At 51.7% G+C, this 24141-nt stretch overlaps 1 protein-coding gene across 1 annotated transcript in view; it reads left to right on the top strand.

Annotated features, from left to right (window-relative positions):
• LOC121274777 (integrin alpha-X-like) overlaps positions 1–24141 on the top strand; it is a 211530-nt gene that overhangs the window by 28642 nt on the left and 158747 nt on the right. Inside the window, exon 4 of the mRNA XM_041182115.1 lies at positions 18956–19008. The gene's annotated coding sequence lies outside the window, so the exon portion shown is untranslated. The remainder of the gene's footprint in view (positions 1–18955; positions 19009–24141) is intronic.

The raw sequence follows: 24141 nt of genomic DNA, 5'->3' as shown, positions 1-24141 counted from the left end.
TCCCAGTACAACCAGAAACCATGGCACTTTGACACCCAGTAGAAGCAGAAACCATAACCCTTTGACACCCAGTACAACCAGAAACCATGGCCCTTTGACCTCCAGCAGAAGTAGAAACCATGACCCTTTGACCTCCAGCAGAAGTAGAAACCATAACCCTTTGACACCCAGTAGAAACAGAAACCATGACCCTTTGACCTCCAGCAGAAGTAGAAACCATTGCCCTTTGACCTCCAGCAGAAATAAAAACCATGGTCCTTTGACCTCCAGCAGAAGTAGAAACCATGACCTTTTGACACCCAGTAGAACCAGAAACCTTGACCCTTTGACCTACAGTAGAAGCAGAAAGTGTGACCCATTGACCTCTAGTAGAAGCAGAAACCATGACCCTTTGACATCCAGTAGAAGAAACCATGAACCTTAGACCCCCAGTACAACCAGAAACCATGGCACTTTGACACCCAGTAGAAGCAGAAACCATAACCCTTTGACACCCAGTTCCACCAGAAACCATGACCCTTTGACCCCAAGTAGAACCAGAAACCATGGCCCTTTGACCTCCAGCAGAAGCAGAAACCATGGCCCTTTGACACCCAGTAGAAGCAGAAACCATAACCCTTTGACACCCAGTACAACCAGAAACCATGGCCCTTTGACACCCAGTAGAAGCAGAAACCATAACCCTTTGACACCCAGTAGAAGCATAAACCATGACCCTTGACCCCCAATACAACCAGAAACCATGGCCCTTTGACCCCAAGTAGAACGAGAAACCATGACCCTTTAACCCCCAGTAGAAGCAGAAACCATGACCCTTTAACCCCCAGTAGAAGCAGAAACCCTGACCCTTTGACCCCCAGTAGAAGCAGAAACGACATCCCTTTGACCCCCAGTAGAACCATGAACCATGACCATTTGACCCCCAGTAGAAGCAGAGATAATGACCCTTTGACCCCCAGTAGAAGCAGAAACGATGTCCCTTTGACCCCCAGTAGAACCATGAACCATGACCATTTGACCCCCAGTAGAAGCAGAGATAATGACCCTTGGACCTCCACTAGAAAGAGAAACCATGGCCCTTTCACACCCGGTAAAAGCAGAAACCATGATCCTTTGACACCCAGTAGAAGCAGAAATGATGACCCTTTGACCCCCAAGAGAAGCAAGAAATCATGACCCTTTGACCTCCAGTAGAACCAGAAGCCATTGGCCTTTGAGCCCCAGTGGAACTAGGAACAATGGCCCTTTAAACCACTGTAGAAACAGAATCCATGACCCTTTAGCCCCCAGTAGAACCTGGAGCAATGACCCTTTGACCTCCTGTAGAAGCAGAAACCCGTGACCCTTTGACTACCAGAGAACCAGGAAACATGACACTTTGACCACCTATAAGAACCAGAAAACATGACACTTTGACCTCCAGCAGAAGCAGAAACCACGACCCTTTGACCCCCTTTAAGAACCAGAAACCGTGACCCTTTGACCCCCCAGTAGAACCAGAAACCATGACCCTTTGACCCCCTGTAGAACCAGGAACCATGACCATTTGACCCCCAGTAGAAGCAGAGAAAATGACCCTTTGACCTCCAGTAGAAGTAGAAACCATGGCCCTTTGACCCCCAGTAAAAGCAGAAACCATGACCCTTTGACACCCCAGTACTACCAGAAACCATGGCCCATTGACGCTCAGTAGAAGCAGAAACCATTGCCCTTTGACCTCCAGCAGAAGCAGAAACCATGACCCTTTGAAACCCAGTAGAAGCAGAAACCATGACTCTTTGACACACAGTAGAACCAGAAACCATGACCATTAGACCCCCAGTACAATGAGAAACCAGTGTCCTTTGACACCCAGTACATCCAGAAACCATGACCGTTAGACCCCGAGTAGAACCAGAAACCATGACCCTTTGACCCCCTGTTGAACCAGGAACCATGACCATTTGACCCCCAGTAGAAGCAGAGATAATGGCCCTTTGACCCCCAGTACAACCAGAAACCATGGCACTTTGACACCCAGTAGAAGCAGAAACCATTGCCCTTTGACCTCCAGCAGATCAGAAACCATGACTCTTTGGCACCCAGTAGAAGCAGAAACCATGACTCTTTGACACCCAGTAGAAGCAGAAACCATGACCCTTTGACCTCCAGCAGAAGTAGAAACCATGACACTTAGACCCCCCGTACAACCAGAAACCATGGCACTTTGACACCCAGTAGAAGCAGAAACCATGACCCTTTGACCTCCAGCAGAAGTAGAAACCATGACACTTAGACCCCCAGTACAACCAGAAACCATGACCCTTTGACCTCCAGTAGAAGCAGAAACCATGGCCCTTTGACCTCAAGTACAGCCAGAAACCATGGCCCTTTAACCTCAAGTACAACCAGAAACCATGGCCCTTTGACCTCTAGTACAACCAGAGACCATGGCCCTTTGACCTCCAGCAGAAGTAGAAACCATGACACTTAGACCCCCAGTACAACCAGAAACCATGGCCCTTTGACAGCCAGTAGAAGCAGAAACCATGACCCTTTGAGCCCGAGTACAACCAGAAACAATGGCCCTTTGACACCAAGTAGAAGCAGAAACCATGACCCTTTGACCTCCAGTAGAAGCAGAAACCATGGCCCTTTGACTTCCAGCAGAAGCAGAATCCATGACCCTTTGACACCCAGTAGAACCAGAAACCATGGCCCTTTGACTTCCAGCAGAAGTAGAAACCATGACCCTTTGACACCCAGTAGAACCAGAGATCATGACCCTTTGACCTCCAGCAGAAGTAGAAACCATGACCCTTTGACCTCCAGCAGAAGTAGAAACCATGGCCCTTTGACCTCCAGCAGAACCAGAACCCACGGCTCTTTGACACCCAGTAGTACCAGAAACCTTGACCCTTTGACCTACAGTAGAAGCAGAAAGTGTGACCCTTCGACCTCTAGTAGAAGCAGAAACCGTGACCCTTTGAAATCCAGTACAAGACACCATGACACTTAGACCCCCAGTACAACCAGAAACCATGGCACTTTGACACCCAGTAGAAGCAGAAACCATAACCCTTTGACATCCAGTACAACCAGAAACCATGACACTTTGACCCCAAGTAGAACCAGAAACCATGGCCCTTTGACCTCCAGCAGAAGTAGAAACCATAACCCTTTGACACCCAGTACAAACAGAAACGATGACCCTTTGACCTCCAGCAAAAGTAGAAACCATTGCCCTTTGACCTCCAGCAGAAGTAGAAACCATGGCCCTTTGACCTCCAGCAGAAGTAGAAACCATGACCCTTTGACACCCAGTAGAACCAGAAACCTTGACCCTTTGACCTACAGTAGAAGCAGAAAGTGTGACCACTTGACCTCTAGTAGAAGCAGAAACCATGACCCTTTGACATCCAGTAGAAGAAACCATGACCCTTAGGCCCCCAGTGCAACCAGAAACCATGGCACTTTGACACCCAGTAAAAGCAGAAACCATAACCCTTTGACACCCAGTACAACCAGAAACCATAACCCTTTCACCCCAAGTAGAACCAGAAACCATGGCCCTTTGACCTCCAGCAGAAGCAGTAACCATGGCCCTTTGACACCCAGCACAACCAGAAACCATGACCCTTTGACCCCCAGTATAACCAGGAACCATGACAATTTGACCCCCAGTAGAAGCAGAGATAATGACCCTTTGACCCTCAGTACACCCAGAAACCATGGCCCTTTGACACCCAGTAGAAGCAGAAACCATTGCCCTTTGACCTCCAGCAGAAGCAGAAACCATGACTCTTTGGCACCCAGTAGAAGCAGAAACCATGACTCTTTGACACCCAGTAGAAGCAGAAACCATGGCCCTTTGACCTCCAGTAGAACTAGAAACCATGACCCTTTGACCTCCAGCAGAAGTAGAAACTATGACAATTAAACCCCCCGTACAACCAGAAACCATGGCACTTTGACACCCAGTAGAAGCAGAAACCATGACTCTTTGACCTCCAGCAGAAGTAGAAACCATGACACTTAGACCCCCAGTAAACAAGAAACCATGACCCTTTGACCTCCAGTAGAAGCAGAAACCATGGCCCTTTGACCTCAAGTACAACCAGAAACCATGGCCATTTGACCTCAAGTACAACCAGAAATCATGGCCCTTTGACCTCTAGTACAACCAGAAACCATGGCCCTTTGACCTCCAGCAGAAGTAGGAACCATGACCCTTTAACCCCCAGTAAAAGCAGAAACCATGACCCTTTAACCCCCAGTAGAAGCAGAAACCCTGACCCTTTGACCCCCAGTAGAAGCAGAAACGACATCCCTTTGACCCCCAGTAGAACCATGAACCATGACCATTTGACCCCCAGTAGAAGCAGAGATAATGACCCTTTGACCCCCAGTAGAAGCAGAAACGATGTCCCTTTGACCCCCAGTAGAACCATGAACCATGACCATTTGACCCCCAGTAGAAGCAGAGATAATGACCCTTGGACCTCCACTAGAAAGAGAAACCATGGCCCTTTGACCCCCGGTAAAAGCAGAAACCATGATCCTTTGACACCCAGTAGAAGCAGAAATGATGACCCTTTGACCCCCAAGAGAAGCAAGAAATCATGACCCTTTGACCTCCAGTAGAACCAGAAGCCATTGGCCTTTGAGCCCCAGTGGAACTAGGAACAATGGCCCTTTAAACCACTGTAGAAACAGAATCCATGACCCTTTAGCCCCCAGTAGAACCTGGAGCAATGACCCTTTGACCTCCTGTAGAAGCAGAAACCCGTGACCCTTTGACTACCAGAGAACCAGGAAACATGACACTTTGACCACCTATAAGAACCAGAAAACATGACACTTTGACCTCCAGCAGAAGCAGAAACCACGACCCTTTGACCCCCTTTAAGAACCAGAAACCGTGACCCTTTGACCCCCCAGTAGAACCAGAAACCATGACCCTTTGACCCCCTGTAGAACCAGGAACCATGACCATTTGACCCCCAGTAGAAGCAGAGAAAATGACCCTTTGACCTCCAGTAGAAGTAGAAACCATGGCCCTTTGACCCCCAGTAAAAGCAGAAACCATGACCCTTTGACACCCCAGTACTACCAGAAACCATGGCCCATTGACGCTCAGTAGAAGCAGAAACCATTGCCCTTTGACCTCCAGCAGAAGCAGAAACCATGACCCTTTGAAACCCAGTAGAAGCAGAAACCATGACTCTTTGACACACAGTAGAACCAGAAACCATGACCCTTAGACCCCCAGTACAATGAGAAACCAGTGTCCTTTGACACCCAGTACATCCAGAAACCATGACCGTTAGACCCCGAGTAGAACCAGAAACCATGACCCTTTGACCCCCTGTTGAACCAGGAACCATGACCATTTGACCCCCAGTAGAAGCAGAGATAATGGCCCTTTGACCCCCAGTACAACCAGAAACCATGGCCCTTTGACACCCAGTAGAAGCAGAAACCATTGCCCTTTGACCTCCAGCAGATCAGAAACCATGACTCTTTGGCACCCAGTAGAAGCAGAAACCATGACTCTTTGACACCCAGTAGAAGCAGAAACCATGACCCTTTGACCTCCAGCAGAAGTAGAAACCATGACACTTAGACCCCCCGTACAACCAGAAACCATGGCACTTTGACACCCAGTAGAAGCAGAAACCATGACCCTTTGACCTCCAGCAGAAGTAGAAACCATGACACTTAGACCCCAGTACAACCAGAAACCATGACCCTTTGACCTCCAGTAGAAGCAGAAACCATGGCCCTTTGACCTCAAGTACAGCCAGAAACCATGGCCCTTTAACCTCAAGTACAACCAGAAACCATGGCCCTTTGACCTCTAGTACAACCAGAGACCATGGCCCTTTGACCTCCAGCAGAAGTAGAAACCATGACACTTAGACCCCCAGTACAACCAGAAACCATGGCCCTTTGACAGCCAGTAGAAGCAGAAACCATGACCCTTTGAGCCCGAGTACAACCAGAAACAATGGCCCTTTGACACCAAGTAGAAGCAGAAACCATGACCCTTTGACCTCCAGTAGAAGCAGAAACCATGGCCCTTTGACTTCCAGCAGAAGCAGAATCCATGACCCTTTGAAACCCAGTAGAACCAGAAACCATGGCCCTTTGACTTCCAGCAGAAGTAGAATCCATGACCCTTTGACCTCCAGCAGAAGTAGAAACCATGACCCTTTGACACCCAGTAGAACCAGAGATCATGACTCTTTGACCTCCAGCAGAAGTAGAAACCATGAACCTTTGACCTCCAGCAGAAGTAGAAACCATGGCCCTTTGACCTCCAGCAGAACCAGAACCCACGGCTCTTTGACACCCAGTAGTACCAGAAACCTTGACCCTTTGACCTACAGTAGAAGCAGAAAGTGTGACCCTTCGACCTCTAGTAGAAGCAGAAACCGTGACCCTTTGACATCCAGTACAAGACACCATGACACTTAGACCCCCAGTACAACCAGAAACCATGGCACTTTGACACCCAGTAGAAGCAGAAACCATAACCCTTTGACATCCAGTACAACCAGAAACCATGACACTTTGACCCCAAGTAGAACCAGAAACCATGGCCCTTTGACCTCCAGCAGAAGTAGAAACCATAACCCTTTGACACCCAGTACAAACAGAAACGATGACCCTTTGACCTCCAGCAAAAGTAGAAACCATTGCCCTTTGACCTCCAGCAGAAGTAGAAACCATGGCCCTTTGACCTCCAGCAGAAGTAGAAACCATGACCCTTTGACACCCAGTAGAACCAGAAACCTTGACCCTTTGACCTACAGTAGAAGCAGAAAGTGTGACCACTTGACCTCTAGTAGAAGCAGAAACCATGACCCTTTGACATCCAGTAGAAGAAACCATGACCCTTAGACCCCCAGTACAACCAGAAACCATGGCACTTTGACACCCAGTAAAAGCAGAAACCATAACCCTTTGACACCCAGTACAACCAGAAACCATAACCCTTTGACCCCAAGTAGAACCAGAATCCATGGCCCTTTGACCTCCAGCAGAAGCAGTAACCATGGCCCTTTGACACCCAGCACAACCAGAAACCATGACCCTTTGACCCCCAGTATAACCAGGAACCATGACAATTTGACCCCCAGTAGAAGCAGAGATAATGACCCTTTGACCCTCAGTACACCCAGAAACCATGGCCCTTTGACACCCAGTAGAAGCAGAAACCATTGCCCTTTGACCTCCAGCAGAAGCAGAAACCATGACTCTTTGGCACCCAGTAGAAGCAGAAACCATGACTCTTTGACACCCAGTAGAAGCAGAAACCATGGCCCTTTGACCTCCAGTAGAACTAGAAACCATGACCCTTTGACCTCCAGCAGAAGTAGAAACTATGACAATTAAACCCCCCGTACAACCAGAAACCATGGCACTTTGACACCCAGTAGAAGCAGAAACCATGACTCTTTGACCTCCAGCAGAAGTAGAAACCATGACACTTAGACCCCCAGTAAACAAGAAACCATGACCCTTTGACCTCCAGTAGAAGCAGAAACCATGGCCCTTTGACCTCAAGTACAACCAGAAACCATGGCCATTTGACCTCAAGTACAACCAGAAATCATGGCCCTTTGACCTCTAGTACAACCAGAAACCATGGCCCTTTGACCTCCAGCAGAAGTAGGAACCATGACCCTTTAACCCCCAGTAGAAGCAGAAACCATGACCCTTTAACCCCAGTAGAAGCAGAAACCCTGACCCTTTGACCCCCAGTAGAAGCAGAAACGACATCCCTTTGACCCCCAGTAGAACCATGAACCATGACCATTTGACCCCCAGTAGAAGCAGAGATAATGACCCTTTGACCCCCAGTAGAAGCAGAAACGATGTCCCTTTGACCCCCAGTAGAACCATGAACCATGACCATTTGACCCCCAGTAGAAGCAGAGATAATGACCCTTGGACCTCCACTAGAAAGAGAAACCATGGCCCTTTCACACCCGGTAAAAGCAGAAACCATGATCCTTTGACACCCAGTAGAAGCAGAAATGATGACCCTTTGACCCCCAAGAGAAGCAAGTAATCATGACCCTTTGACCTCTAGTAGAACCAGAAGCCATTGGCCTTTGAGCCCCAGTGGAACTAGGAACAATGGCCCTTTAAACCACTGTAGAAACAGAATCCATGACCCTTTAGCCCCCAGTAGAACCTGGAGCAATGACCCTTTGACCTCCTGTAGAAGCAGAAACCCGTGACCCTTTGACTACCAGAGAACCAGGAAACATGACACTTTGACCACCTATAAGAACCAGAAAACATGACACTTTGACCTCCAGCAGAAGCAGAAACCACGACCCTTTGACCCCCATTAAGAACCAGAAACCGTGACCCTTTGACCCCCCAGTAGAACCAGAAACCATGACCCTTTGACCCCCTGTAGAACCAGGAACCATGACCATTTGACCCCCAGTAGAGCAGAGAAAATGACCCTTTGACCTCCAGTAGAAGTAGAAACCATGGCCCTTTGACCCCCAGTAAAAGCAGAAACCATGACCCTTTGACACCCCAGTACTACCAGAAACCATGGCCCATTGACGCTCAGTAGAAGCAGAAACCATTGCCCTTTGACCTCCAGCAGAAGCAGAAACCATGACCCTTTGAAACCCAGTAGAAGCAGAAACCATGACTCTTTGACACACAGTAGAACCAGAAACCATGACCCTTAGACCCCCAGTACAATGAGAAACCAGTGTCCTTTGACACCCAGTACATCCAGAAACCATGATCGTTAGACCCCGAGTAGAACCAGAAACCATGACCCTTTGACCCCCTGTTGAACCAGGAACCATGACCATTTGACCCCCAGTAGAAGCAGAGATAATGGCCCTTTGACCCCCAGTACAACCAGAAACCATGGCCCTTTGACACCCAGTAGAAGCAGAAACCATTGCCCTTTGACCTCCAGCAGATCAGAAACCATGACTCTTTGGCACCCAGTAGAAGCAGAAACCATGACTCTTTGACACCCAGTAGAAGCAGAAACCATGACCCTTTGACCTCCAGCAGAAGTAGAAACCATGACACTTAGACCCCCCGTACAACCAGAAACCATGGCACTTTGACACCCAGTAGAAGCAGAAAACATGACCCTTTGACCTCCAGCAGAAGTAGAAACCATGACACTTAGACCCCCAGTACAACCAGAAACCATGACCCTTTGACCTCCAGTAGAAGCAGAAACCATGGCCCTTTGACCTCAAGTACAGCCAGAAACCATGGCCCTTTAACCTCAAGTACAACCAGAAACCATGGCCCTTTGACCTCTAGTACAACCAGAGACCATGGCCCTTTGACCTCCAGCAGAAGTAGAAACCATGACACTTAGACCCCCAGTACAACCAGAAACCATGGCCCTTTGACAGCCAGTAGAAGCAGAAACCATGACCCTTTGAGCCCGAGTACAACCAGAAACAATGGCCCTTTGACACCAAGTAGAAGCAGAAACCATGACCCTTTGACCTCCAGTAGAAGCAGAAACCATGGCCCTTTGACTTCCAGCAGAAGCAGAATACATGACCCTTTGAAACCCAGTAGAACCAGAAACCATGGCCCTTTGACTTCCAGCAGAAGTAGAATCCATGACCCTTTGACCTCCAGCAGAAGTAGAAACCATGACCCTTTGACACCCAGTAGAACCAGAGATCATGACCCTTTGACCTCCAGCAGAAGTAGAAACCATGACCCTTTGACCTCCAGCAGAAGTAGAAACCATGGCCCTTTGACCTCCAGCAGAACCAGAACCCACGGCTCTTTGACACCCAGTAGTACCAGAAACCTTGACCCTTTGACCTACAGTAGAAGCAGAAAGTGTGACCCTTCGACCTCTAGTAGAAGCAGAAACCGTGACCCTTTGACATCCAGTACAAGACACCATGACACTTAGACCCCCAGTACAACCAGAAACCATGGCACTTTGACACCCAGTAGAAGCAGAAACCATAACCCTTTGACATCCAGTACAACCAGAAACCATGACACTTTGACCCCAAGTAGAACCAGAAACCATGGCCCTTTGACCTCCAGCAGAAGTAGAAACCATAACCCTTTGACACCCAGTACAAACAGAAACGATGACCCTTTGACCTCCAGCAAAAGTAGAAACCATTGCCCTTTGACCTCCAGCAGAAGTAGAAACCATGGCCCTTTGACCTCCAGCAGAAGTAGAAACCATGACCCTTTGACACCCAGTAGAACCAGAAACCTTGACCCTTTGACCTACAGTAGAAGCAGAAAGTGTGACCACTTGACCTCTAGTAGAAGCAGAAACCATGACCCTTTGACATCCAGTAGAAGAAACCATGACCCTTAGACCCCCAGTACAACCAGAAACCATGGCACTTTGACACCCAGTAAAAGCAGAAACCATAACCCTTTGACACCCAGTACAACCAGAAACCATGACCCTTTGACCCCAAGTAGAACCAGAAACCATGGCCCTTTGACCTCCAGCAGAAGCAGTAACCATGGCCCTTTGACACCCAGCACAACCAGAAACCATGACCCTTTGACCCCCAGTATAACCAGGAACCATGACAATTTGACCCCCAGTAGAAGCAGAGATAATGACCCTTTGACCCTCAGTACACCCAGAAACCATGGCCCTTTGACACCCAGTAGAAGCAGAAACCATTGCCCTTTGACCTCCAGCAGAAGCAGAAACCATGACTCATTGGCACCCAGTAGAAGCAGAAACCATGACTCTTTGACACCCAGTAGAAGCAGAAACCATGGCCCTTTGACCTCCAGTAGAACTAGAAACCATGACCCTTTGACCTCCAGCAGAAGTAGAAACTATGACAATTAAACCCCCCGTACAACCAGAAACCATGGCACTTTGACACCCAGTAGAAGCAGAAACCATGACTCTTTGACCTCCAGCAGAAGTAGAAACCATGACACTTAGACCCCCAGTAAACCAGAAACCATGACCCTTTGACCTCCAGCAGAAGTAGAAACCATGACCCTTTGACACCCAGTGAAAACAGAAATCATGACCCTTTGACCTCCAGCAGAAGTAGAAACCATTGCCCTTTGACCTCCAGCAGAAGTAGAAACCATGGCCCTTTGACCTCCAGTAGAAGCAGTAACCATGGCCCTTTGACATCAAGTACAACCAGAATCCATGGCCCTTTGACCTCAAGTACAACCAGAAACCATGGCCCTTTGACCTCTAGTACAACCAGAAACGATGGCCCTTTGACCTCCAGCAGAAGTAGAAACCATGACACTTAGACCCCCAGTACAACCAGAAGCCATGGCCCTTTGACACCCATTAGAAGCAGAAACCATGACCCTTTGAGCCCCAGTACAACCAGAAACAATGGCCCTTTGACACCAAGTAGAAGCAGAAACCATGAACCTTTGACCTCCAGTAGAAGCAGAAACCATGGCCCTTTGACTTCCAGCAGAAGCAGAATCCATGACCCTTTGACACCCAGTAGAACCAGAAACCATGACCCTTTGACCTCCAGCAGAAGCAGAAACCATGACCCTTTGACACCCAGTAGAAACAGAAATCATGACCCTTTGACCTCCAGCAGAAGTAGAAACCATGACCCTTTGACCTCCAGCAGAAGTAGAAACCATGGCCCTTTGACCTCCAGCAGAACCAGAAACCATGGCCCTTTGACACCCATTAGAACCAGAAACCTTGACCCTTTGACCTACAGTAGAAGCAGAAAGTGTGACCCTTTGACCTCTAGTAGAAGCAGAAACCGTGACCCTTTGACATCCAGTAGAAGAAACCATGAACCTTAGACCACCAGTACAACCAGAAACCATGTCACTTTGACACCAAGTAGAAGCAGAAACCATAACCCTTTGACACCCAGTACAACCAGAAACCATGACCCTTTGACCCCAAGTAGAACCAGAAACCATGGCCCTTTGACCTCAAGCAGAAGTAGAAACCATGACCCTTTGACCTCCAACAGAAGTAGAAACCATGACCCTTTGACACCCAGTGAAAACAGAAATCATGACCCTTTGACCTCCAGCAGAAGTAGAAACCATTGCCCTTTGACCTCCAGCAGAAGTAGAAACCATGGCCCTTTGACCTCCAGCAGAACCAGAAACCATGACCCTTTGACACCCAGTAGAACCAGAAACCTTGACACTTTGACCTACAGTAGAAGCAGAAAGTGTGACCCTTTGACCTCTAGTAGAAGCAGAAACCATGACGCTTTGACATCCAGTAGAAGAAACCATGACCCTTAGACCCCCAGTACAACCAGAAACCATGGCACTTTGACACCCAGTAAAACCAGAAACCATGACCCTTTGACATCCAGCAGAAGTAGAAACCATGACCCTTTGACACCCAGTAGAAACAGAAATCATGACCCTTTGACCTCCAGCAGAAGTAGAAACCATGACCCTTTGACCTCCAGCAGAAGTAGAAACCATGGACCTTTGACCTCCAGCAGAACCAGAAACCATGGCCCTTTGACACCCAGTAGAACCAGAAACCTTGACCCTTTGACCTACAGTAGAAGCAGAAAGTGTGACCCTTTGACCTCTAGTAGAAGCAGAAACCGTGACCATTTGACATCCAGTAGAAGAAACCATGAACCTTAGACCCCCAGTACAACCAGAAACCATGTCACTGTGACACCCAGTAGAAGCAGAAACCATAACCCTTTGACACCCAATACAACCAGAAACCATGACCCTTTGACGCCAAGTAGAACCAGAAACCATGGCCCTTTGACCTCCAGCAGAAGTAGAAACCATGACCCTTTGACCTCCAACAGTAGTAGAAACCATGACCCTTTGACACCCAGTAGAAACAGAAACCATTGCCCTTTGACCTCCAGCAGCAGTAGAAACCATTGCCCTTTGACCTCCAGCAGAAGTAGAAACCATGGCCCTTTGACCTCCAGCAGAAGTAGAAACCATGACCCTTTGACACCCAGTAGAACCAGAAACCTTGACCCTTTGACCTACAGTAGAAGCAGAAAATGTGACCCTTTGACCTCTAGTAGAAGCTGAAACCATGACCCTTTGACATCCAGTAGAAGAAACGATGACCCTTAGACCCCCAGTACAACCATAAACCATGGCACTTTGACACCCAGTAAAAGCAGAAACCATAACCCTTTGACACCCAGTACAACCAGAAACCATGACCCTTTGACCCCAAGTAGAACCAGAAACCATGGCCCTTTGACCTCCAGCAGAAGCAGTAACCATGGCCCTTTGACACCCAGCACAACCAGAAACCATGACCCTTTGACCCCCAGTATAACCAGGAACCATGACAATTTGACCCCCAGTAGAAGCAGAGATAATGACCCTTTGACCCTCAGTACACCCAGAAACCATGGCCCTTTGACACCCAGTAGAAGCAGAAACCATTGCCCTTTGACCTCCAGCAGAAGCAGAAACCATGACTCTTTGGCACCCAGTAGAAGCAGAAACCATGACTCTTTGACACCCAGTAGAAGCAGAAACCATGGCCCTTTGACCTCCAGTAGAACTAGAAACCATGACCCTTTGACCTCCAGCAGAAGTAGAAACTATGACAATTAAACCCCCCGTACAACCAGAAACCATGGCACTTTGACACCCAGTAGAAGCAGAAACCATGACTCTTTGACCTCCAGCAGAAGTAGAAACCATGACACTTAGACCCCCAGTAAACCAGAAACCATGACCCTTTGACCTCCAGTAGAAGCAGTAACCATGGCCCTTTGACATCAAGTACAACCAGAAACCATGGCCCTTTGACCTCAAGTACAACCAGAAACCATGGCCCTTTGACCTCTAGTACAACCAGAAACGATGGCCCTTTGACCTCCAGCAGAAGTAGAAACCATGACACTTAGACCCCCAGTACAACCAGAAACCATGGCCCTTTGACACCCATTAGAAGCAGAAACCATGACCCTTTGAGCCCCAGTACAACCAGAAACAATGGCCCTTTGACACCAAGTAGAAGCAGAAACCATGAACCTTTGACCTCCAGTAGAAGCAGAAACCATGGCCCTTTGACTTCCAGCAGAAGCAGAATCCATGACCCTTTGACACCCAGTAGAACCAGAAACCATGACCCTTTGACCTCCAGCAGAAGCAGAAACCATGACCCTTTGACACCCAGTAGAAACAGAAATCATGACCCTTTGACCTCCAGCAGAAGTAGAAACCATGACCCTTTGACCTCCAGCAGAAGTAGAAACCATGGCCCTTTGACCTCCAGCAGAACCAGAAACCATGGCCCTTTGACACCCAGTAGAACCAGAAACCTTGACCCTTTGACCTACAGTAGAAGCAGAAAGTGTGACCCTTTGACCTCTAGTAGAAGCAGAAACCGTGACCCTTTGACATCCAGTAGAAGAAACCATGAACCTTAGACCACCAGTACAACCAGAAACCATGTCACTTTGACACCAAGTAGAAGCAGAAACCATAACCCTTTGACACCCAGTACAACCAGAAACCATGACCCTTTGACCCCAAGTAGAACCAGAAACCATGGCCCTTTGACCTCAAGCAGAAGTAGAAACCATGACCCTTTGACCTCCAACAGAAGTAGAAACCATGACCCTTTGACACCCAGTGGAAACAGAAATCATGACCCTTTGACCTCCAGCAGAAGTAGAAACCATTGCCCTTTGACCTCCAGCAGAAGTAGAAACCATGGCCCTTTGACCTCCAGCAGAACCAGAAACCATGACCCTTTGACACCCAGTAGAACCAGAAACCTTGACCCTTTGACCTACAGTAGAAGCAGAAAGTGTGACCCTTTGACCTCTAGTAGAAGCAGAAACCATGACCCTTTGACATCCAGTAGAAGAAACCATGACCCTTAGACCCCCAGTACAACCAGAAACCATGGCACTTTGACACCCAGTAGAACCAGAAACCATGACCCTTTGACATCCAGCAGAAGTAGAAACCATGACCCTTTGACACCCAGTAGAAACAGAAATCATGACCCTTTGACCTCCAGCAGAAGTAGAAACCATGACCCTTTGACCTCCAGCAGAAGTAGAAACCATGGACCTTTGACCTCCAGCAGAACCAGAAACCATGGCCCTTTGACACCCAGTAGAACCAGAAACCTTGACCCTTTGACCTACAGTAGAAGCAGAAAGTGTGACCCTTTGACCTCTAGTAGAAGCAGAAACCGTGACCATTTGACATCCAGTAGAAGAAACCATGAACCTTAGACCCCCAGTACAACCAGAAACCATGTCACTGTGACACCCAGTAGAAGCAGAAACCATAACCCTTTGACACCCAATACAACCAGAAACCATGACCCTTTGACGCCAAGTAGAACCAGAAACCATGGCCCTTTGACCTCCAGCAGAAGTAGAAACCATGACCCTTTGACCTCCAACAGTAGTAGAAACCATGACCCTTTGACACCCAGTAGAAACAGAAACCATTGCCCTTTGACCTCCAGCAGCAGTAGAAACCATTGCCCTTTGACCTCCAGCAGAAGTAGAAACCATGGCCCTTTGACCTCCAGCAGAAGTAGAAACCATGACCCTTTGACACCCAGTAGAACCAGAAACCTTGACCCTTTGACCTACAGTAGAAGCAGAAAATGTGACCCTTTGACCTCTAGTAGAAGCTGAAACCATGACCCTTTGACATCCAGTAGAAGAAACGATGACCCTTAGACCCCCAGTACAACCATAAACCATGGCACTTTGACACCCAGTAGAAGCAGAAACCATAACCCTTTGACACCCAGTACAACCAGAAACCATGACCCTTTGACCCCAAGTAGAACCAGAAACCATGGCCCTTTGACCTCCAACAGAAGTAGAAACCATGACCCTTTGACACCCAGTAGAAACAGAAATCATGACCCTTTGACCTCCAGCAGAAGTAGAAACCATTGCCCTTTGACCTGCAGCAGAAGTAGAAACCATGGCCCTTTGACCTCCAGCAGAAGTAGAAACCATGACCCTTTGACACCCAGTAGAACCAGAAACCTTGACCCTTTGACCTACAGTAGAAGCAGAAAGTGTGACCCTTTGACCTCTAGTAGAAGCTGAAACCATGACCCTTTGACATCCAGTAGAAGAAACAATGACCCTTAGACCCCCAGTACAACCATAAACCATGGCACTTTGACACCCAGTAGAAGCAGAAACCATAACCCTTTGACACCCAGTACAACCAGAAACCATGACCCTTTGACCCCAAGTAGAACCAGAAACCATGGCCCTTTGACCTCCAGCAGACGCAGAAACCATGGCTCTTTGACACCCAGTAGAAGCAGAAACCATAACCCTTTGACACCCAGTAGAAGCAGAAACCATGACCCTTTGACCCCCAGTACAACCAGAAACCATGGCCCTTTGAGCGCAAGTAGAACCAGAAACCATAGCACTTTGACACCCAATAGAAGCAGAAACCATGACCCTTAGACCCCCAGTACAACCAGAAACCATGACCCTTAGACCCCCTGTACAACCAGAAACCATGGCCCTTTGACACCCAGTAGACTCAGAAACTATAACACTTTGACACCCAGTGGAAGCAGAAACCATAACCCTTTGACACCCAGTACAACCAGAAACCATGGCCCTTTAATCTCCAGCAGAAGCAGGAACCATGATCCTTTGACACCCAGTAGAACTAGAAACCATGACCCCTCTGACCTCCAGCAGAAGTAGAAACCATGACCCTTAGGCCCCCCGTACAACCAGAACCCATGACCCTTTGACCTCCAGCAGAAGCAGAAACCATGACCCTTTGACACCCAGTAGAAGCAGAAACCATGGCCTTTTGACCTCCAGTACAACCAGAACCCATGACCCTTTGACCTCCAGCAGAAGCAGAAACCATGACTCTTTGACCTCCAGTAGAAGCAGAGGCCATGACCCTTTGACACCCAGTAGAAGCAGAAACCATGGCCCTTTGACACCCAGTACAACCAGAAACCATGACCCTTTGACCTCTAGTACAACCAGAAACCATTGCCCTTTGACCTCCAGTAGAAGCAGAAAGCGTGACCCTTTGACCTCCAGTAGAACCAGAAACCTTGACCCTTTGACCTCCAGTAGAAGCAGAAAGCGTGTCCCTTTGACCTCCAGTAGAAGCAGAAACTGTGACCCTTTGAACCCCAGTAGAACCAGAATCTGTTACCCTTTTATGCCCAGTAGAACCAGAAACCATGATCCTTTGGCACCCAGTAGAACTAGAAATGATGACCCTTTGACCCACAAGAAAAGCAAGAAACCATGACCCTTTGACCTCCAGCAGAAACAGAATCCATGACCCTTTGACCTCCAGTAGAAACAGAATCCATGACCCTTTGACGCCCTGGAGAACCAGAATCTATGATCCTTTCACGCCCAGTAGAACCTGGAACAATAACCCTTTGACCTCCAGATAAAGCAGAAACCATAAGCCTTTAACCTCCAGTAGAACCAGAAACAATGTCCCTTTGACCTCCAGAAAAAGCAGAAACCATAACCCTTTGACCTCCAGTAAAAGCAGACATAATGACCCTTTGAACCCAGTAAAAGCAGAAACCATGAGCCTTTGACCCCCAGTAGAACCAAAAACCATGACCTTTTGATTCCCAGTAGAAGCAGAGACAATGACCCTTTGACCCCCAGTAGAACCAGAAACCATGACCCTTGGACCCCCATTAGAGCCAGAATACATGAACCTTTGAGCGCTAGTAGAATGAAAAACCATGGCCCTTTAACCCCCAGTAGAACTAGAAACTGTGACCCTTGGACCCCTAATAGAAGCAGAAAGCATGACCTTTGACCCCAAGTAGAACGGGAATCCATGACCCTTTGAACCCCCCAAAAAACCAGAAACCATGACCCTTTGACCCCCAGGACAACCAGAGACCATGAACCTTTGACTCCCCCTTGCAGTATATAAAGACTCCATGACCCTTGACCTCTTTGAAGAGGCCAATCGACAAGCAGCACCATCAGACCCATGTAGCCAACTATCTAACCTGAACATTCCTTCTGGCCTCCATGAGCTGACCTCCTGACCCCTCACCCCTGGCCAATCCCCAAGGGTGGGAATGAGGAATTTAACAGCTACCGCCCACCTAGCCAACCAGCGAGAGCAATTGGCCTCAAACTGACCTCAGGATGTGCCACTTGACAGCATCTCCCCAGCCCAGCAAACACCCCACCCCCACGCCCACCTGATTTCCCCAGGGGCCGAAAGGAGTTAGGGGTTGAAAAGCCCTCCATCTTAAAGGGGCAGAGCAGGTGAAAATTCAGTCCATCTTAAAGGGGCAGGCCAAGTGAAACATCGCTCCTTCTTAAAGGGGCAGGCCAGGTGAAACATCGCTCCTCCTTAAAGGGGCAGGCCAGGCGAAACATCGCTCCTCCTTAAAGGGAAAGGCATGGTGAAACATCACTCTTCCTTAAAGGGGAAAGCCTGGTGAAACATCGCTCCTTCTTAAAGGGGAAGGCCAGGAAAAAAACATCACTCCTTCTTAAAGGGGCAGGCCAGGTGAAACATCGCTCCTTCTTAAAGGGGAAGGCTTGGTGAAACATCGCTCCTTCTTAAAGGGGCAAGCCGGGGGAAAAATTGCTCCTTCTTAAAGGGGCAGGCCAGGTGAATCATCACTATTTCTTAAAGTGGCAGGCCAGGTGAAACATGGCAGCCCGCCCCCCCACCAACCAACTTTTAAAGGGGCAGGCCAGGGCAAACAACAGTCCCTATTAAAGGAGCAGGCCAGGTGAAACCCCACTCCACCTTAAAGTGACAGTCCCTACGAAATATTGGTGGCATTTTAAAGGTACAGGCTGAGTTTGAATTGCAATCAAGCCTTAAAGGAGCAGGCGCAGATTAAGGTGATGCGCTCCGGGGCAGGCTAACGCGATAGTGAAGACGAGGGAAAGCAGGAGGGATGGAGCAGCTGTGTTGATGCTGAGGAAGAAGGCGGGTTATACACCGTGTTGCCTTTATCTTCTCACAGACCCTGGAAACAACAGCCTGGTAACAGTGGCGGCATCAGGATCACAGCTTGTGGTGAGCAGTGGTGTGAAAGCAGGCGAGAAAGCGCATGCGGAAAAGGTGCCACGGGAGTAAGGATCATCTCAACGTCCCTCAGCATTGACCATTCGACAGTGCGGCTCTCCCTCAGCACTGACCCTCCGACAGTGCGGCTCTCCCTCAGCACTGACCCTCCGACAGTGCGGCGCTCCCTCAGTACTGACCCTCCGACATTGCGGCTCTCCCTCAGTACTGACCCTCTGACAGTGCGGCTCTCCCTCAGCACTGAGCATCCCAAAGTGCGGCTCTCCCTCAGCACTGACCCTCCGACAGTGCAGTGCTCCCTCAGCACTGATCCTCCCACAGTGCGGCTCTCCCTCAGCACTGACCCTCCGACAATGCGGCTCTCCCTCATACAGAAAATCCGACAGTGCGGCTCTCCCTCAGCACTGACCCTCCGACAGTGCGGCGCTCCCTCAGTACTGACCCTCCGACAGTGCGGCTCTCCCTCAGAACTGACCCTCCGACAGTGCGGCGATCCCTCAGTACTGACCCTCCGACAGTGCGGCTCTCCCACAGCACTGACCCTCCGAGAGTGCAGCACTCCCTCAGCACTGACCCTCCCACAGTGCGGCGCTCCCTCAGCACTGACCCTCCGACAGTGCAGCTCTCCCTCAGCATTGGCCATCTGACAGTGCGGTGCTCCCTCAGCACTGACCCTCTGACAGTGCGGCGCTCCCTCAGTACTGAAAACCCGACAGCGCTGCTCTCCCTCAGCACTGACCCTCCCACAGTGCAGCTCTCCCTCAGCACTGACCCTCCGACAGTGCGGCTGTCGCTCAGCACTGACCCTCCGACAGTGCGGCTGTCCCTCAGCACTGACCCTCCGACAGTGCCGAGCACCGTCAATACTGACCCGCGGACAGTGCGGCTCTCCCTCAGCACTGACCCTCTGACAGCGCTGCTCTCCCTCAGCACTGACCCCCCACAGTGCAGCTCTCCCTCAGCACTGACCCACTGACAGTATGGCTCTCCATCAGCACTGACCCTCCCACAGTGCGGCGCTCCCACAACACTGACCCTCCGACAGTGCGGCGCTCCCTCAGCACTGACGCTCCAACAGTGCAGCTCTCCCTCAGACTGAACCTCCAACAGTGCAGCTCTCCCTTAGTACTGACCCTCTGACAGTGCCTAGCACCCTCAATACTGACCCTCAGACTGTGCGGCACTCCCTCAGCACTGACCCTCCGACAGTTTGGTGCTCCCTCAGAAATGACCAGCCGTCAGTGCGGCACTCCCTCAGCACTGACCCTCCAAAAGTGCGGTTTTCCCTCAGCACTGACCTTCCGACAGTGCGGCTCTCCCTCAGCATTGACCCTCCGACAGTGCGGCTCTCCCTCAGCACTGACCCTCCCACAGTGCGTCTTTCCCTCAGCACTGACGCTCTGACAGTGCGGCTCTCCCTCAGCACTGACCCTCGGACAGTGCGGCTCTCCCTCAGCACTGACCCTCCTACAGTGCGGCTCTCCCTCGTCACGGTCCCTCCAACAGTGCGGCAATCCCTCATCACTGACCCTCCGACAGTGCGGTGCTCCCTCAGGACTGACCCTCGGACAGTGCGGCACTCCCTCAGCACTGACCATCCGACAGTGCAGCGCTCCCTCAGCACTGACCCTCCGACAGTGCGGCACTCCCTAAGCACTGACCCTCTGACAGTGCGGTGCTCCCTCAGCACTGACCCTCGGACAGTGCGGCTCTCCCTCAGCACTGACCCTCCTACAGTGCGGCTCTCCCTCGGCACTGTCCCTCCAACAGTGCGGCACTCCCTCATCACTGACCCTCCGACAGTGCGGTGCTCCCTCAGGACTGACCCTCAGACAGTGCGGCACTCCCTCAGCACTGACCATCCGACAGTGCAGCGCTCCCTCAGCACTGACCCTCCGACAGTGTGGAGATACCTCAGTACTGACCCACCGACCATGCGGCTCTCCCTCAGCACTGACCCTCCGACAGTGCGGCTCTCCCTCAGCACTGACCCTCCGACAGTGCGGCACTCCCTCAGCACTGGCCCTCTGACAGTGCGGCACTCCCTCAGCACTGACCCTCTGACAGTGCGGAGATACCTCAGTACTGACCCACCGACCATGAGGCTCTCCCTCAGCACTGACCCTCCGACAGTGCGGTGCTCCCTCAGCACTGACCCTCCGACAGTGCGGCTCTCCCTCAGCACTGACCCTCCGACAGTGCGGCTCTCCCTCAGCACTGACCCTCCCACAGTGCGGCTCTCCCTCAGCACTGACCCTCCGACAGTGCGGCTCTCCCTCAGCACTGACCCTCCCACAGTGTGGCTATCCCTCAGCACTGACCCTCCCACAGTGCGGCTCTCCCTCAGCACTGACCCTCCCACAGTGCGGCTCTCCCTCAGCACTGACCCTCCGACAGTGCGGCTCTCCCTCAGCACTGACCCTCCAACAGTGCGGCGCTCCCTCAGCACTGACTCTCCGACAGTGCGGCACTCCCTCAGGACGAAGAGGGAAGGTTGTGGAGGATGGGGATGGTGTCGGGGGAGAGGGTTGGTGTGGGTGAGGGGGTTGGTGTGTTTGGTGTGTTTGGTGTAGTTGGTGGAGGGAGTTGCTGTAGGTGGGGGAGGGTTTTGGTTTAGTTGGGGTTGGGGTTTGTTGTAGCTGGGAGTGGGGGTTGGTGTAGGTGTGGGCGGGGGTGGTGTGGTTGGGGGAGGTGGTTGGTGTCGGTGGGGAAGGGGGTTTGTGTAGTTGGGGGAGTGGGTTGGTGTAGGTGGGGTTGGGTGCTGGTGTAGGTGGAGTGGGGGTTGGTGTAGGTCGGGGAGGTGTTTGGTGTAGGTCGGGGAGGGGGTTGGTGTAGGTGGCGGAGGGTGTTGGTGTAGGTGGGGGAGGGGGATGGTGTAGGGGGTAGGGGTTTGGTGTAGGTGGGGGAGGGGGTTGGTGTATGTGGGGGTGGGGGTTGGTGTAGGTGGGGGAGGGGGTTGGTGCAGGTGGGGGTGGGGGTTGGTGTGGTTGGGGAGGGGTGCCTGGTGTTGGTGGGGGAGGGTGTTGGTGTTGGTGGGGGAGGGGTCCTTGGTGTTGGTGGGGGAGGGTGTTGGTGTTGGTGGGGGAGTGGGTTTGTGTGGTTGGGGGAGGGGTGTCTGGTGTTGGTGGGGGAGGGGGTTGGTGTGGTTGCGGGAGGGGTTTTGTTGTAAGTGGGAGTGGGGGTTGGTGTAGGTGGGGAGGGTGTTGGTGTAGGTGGGGAGGGGGTTTGGTGTAGGTGGGGGAGGGGGTTGGTGTATTTGGGGGTAGGGGTTGGTGTAGGTGGGGGAGGGGGTTGGTGTAGGTGGGGGTGGGGGTTGGTGTAGGTGGGGGTGGGGGTTGGTGTAGTCGGGGGTGGGGGTTGGTGTAGGTGGGGGAGGGGGTTGGTGTAGTTGGGGGAGGGGGTTGGTGTAGTTGGGGGAGGGGGTTGGTGTAGGTGGGGGAGGGGGTTGGTGTAGTTGGGGGAGGGGGTTGGTGTAGGTGGGGAGGGGGTTTGTGTAGGTGGGGGAGGGGGTTGATGTAGGTGGGGAGGGTGTTGGTGTAGGTGGGGGTGGGGGTTGGTGTAGGTGGGGAGGGGTTTAGTGTAGGTGGGGGTGGGCGTTGGTGTAGGTGGGGGTGGTGGTTGGTGTAGGTGGGGGTGGCGGTTTGTGTAAGTGGGGGAGGGGAGTGAGGGAGTTGGTGTTGTTGGGGGAGGGGGCTTGATGTGGTTGGGGTGTTTGGTGTAGGTGGGGGTGGGGATTGGTTTCGGTTGGGGTGGGAGTTGGTGCTGGTGGGGTGGGCGTTGGTGTAGGTGGGGGAGGGGGTTGGTGTAGGTGGGGGAGGGGGTTGGTGTAGGTGGGGGTGAGGGTTGGTGTAGTTGTGTGTGGGGGTTGGTGTAGGTGGGGGTGGGGTTTGGTGTAGTTGGGGTTGGGGGTTGGTGTAGGTGGGGGTGGGGTTTGGTGTAGGTGTGGGTGGGGGTTGGTGTAGGCGGGGGATGGGGTTGGTGTAGGTGGGGGTGGGGGTTGGTGTAGGTGGGGGTGGGGTTTGGTGTAGGTGGGGGTGTGGGTTGCTGCAGGTGGATGAAGGGGTTGGTGTAGGTGGGGGTGGGGTTTGGTATAGGTGGGGGAGGGGGTTGGTGTAGTTGGGGTTGGGGTTGGAGTAGGTGGGGGTGGGGATTGGTGTAGGTGGGGGTGGGGGTTGATGTAGGTGGGGTGGGGTTTGGTGTAGTTGGGGTTGGGGGTTGGTGTAGGTGGGGGTGGGGTTTGGTGTAGGTGTGGGTGGGGGTTGGTGTAGGCGGGGGATGGGGTTGGTGTAGGTGGGGGTGGGGGTTGGTGTAGGTGGGGGTGGGGTTTGGTGTATGTGGAGGAGGGGGTTGGTGTAGGTGGGGGTGGGGGTTGGCGTAGGTTGGGGAGGGGGTTGGTGTAGGTGGGGGTGGGGGTTGGTGTAGGTGGGGGAGGGGGTTGGTGTAGGTGGGGGTGGGAGTTGGTGTAGGTCGGGGAGGGGGTTGGTGTAGGTGCGGAGGGGCTTGGTGTAGGTGGGGTTGGGGGTTGGTGTAGGTGGGGGTGGTTGTTGTTGTAGGTGGGGGAGGGAGTTGGTATAGGTGGGGGAGGGGGTTGGTGTAGGTGGGGGAGGGGGTTGGTGTAGGTGGGGGAGGGGGTTGGTGTAGGTGGGTGAGGGGGTTTGTGTCGGTGGGGGAGGTGTTTGGTGTAGGTGGGTGTGGGGTGTCTGTTGTTGGTGGGGGAGGGCGTTGGTGTAGGTGGGGGTGGGGGTTGGTGTAGGTGGGGGTGGGGGTTGGTGTAGGTGGTGGAGGGGGTTGGTGTAGGTGGGGGTGGGGGTTGGTGTAGGTCGTGGAGGGGGTTGGTGTAGGTGGGGGAGGGGGTTGGTGTAGGTGGGGGTGCGGGTTGGTGTAGGTGGGGGAGGGGGTTGGTGTAGGTGGGGGAGGGGGTTGGTGTAGGTGGGGGAGGGGGTTGGTGTCGCTGGGGGAAGGGTTTGGTGTAGGTTGGGGTGGGGGTTGGTGTAGGTCGGGGAGCGGGTTGTTGTATGAGGGGGAGGGGGTTGGTGTAGGTGGGGGTGGGGGTTGGTGTAGCTGGGGGAGGGGGTTGGTGTATGTAGGGGGGGGGGTTGGTGTAGTTGGGGATGGGTGTTGGTG

The sequence above is a fragment of the Carcharodon carcharias genome (genome assembly GCF_017639515.1).
Source record: "Carcharodon carcharias isolate sCarCar2 chromosome 38 unlocalized genomic scaffold, sCarCar2.pri SUPER_38_unloc_13, whole genome shotgun sequence".
NCBI classification, from domain to species: Eukaryota; Metazoa; Chordata; class Chondrichthyes; order Lamniformes; family Lamnidae; genus Carcharodon; species Carcharodon carcharias.
Note: the sequence above shows the minus strand (reverse complement) of the source record. Positions and strands in the feature narration are given on the sequence as shown.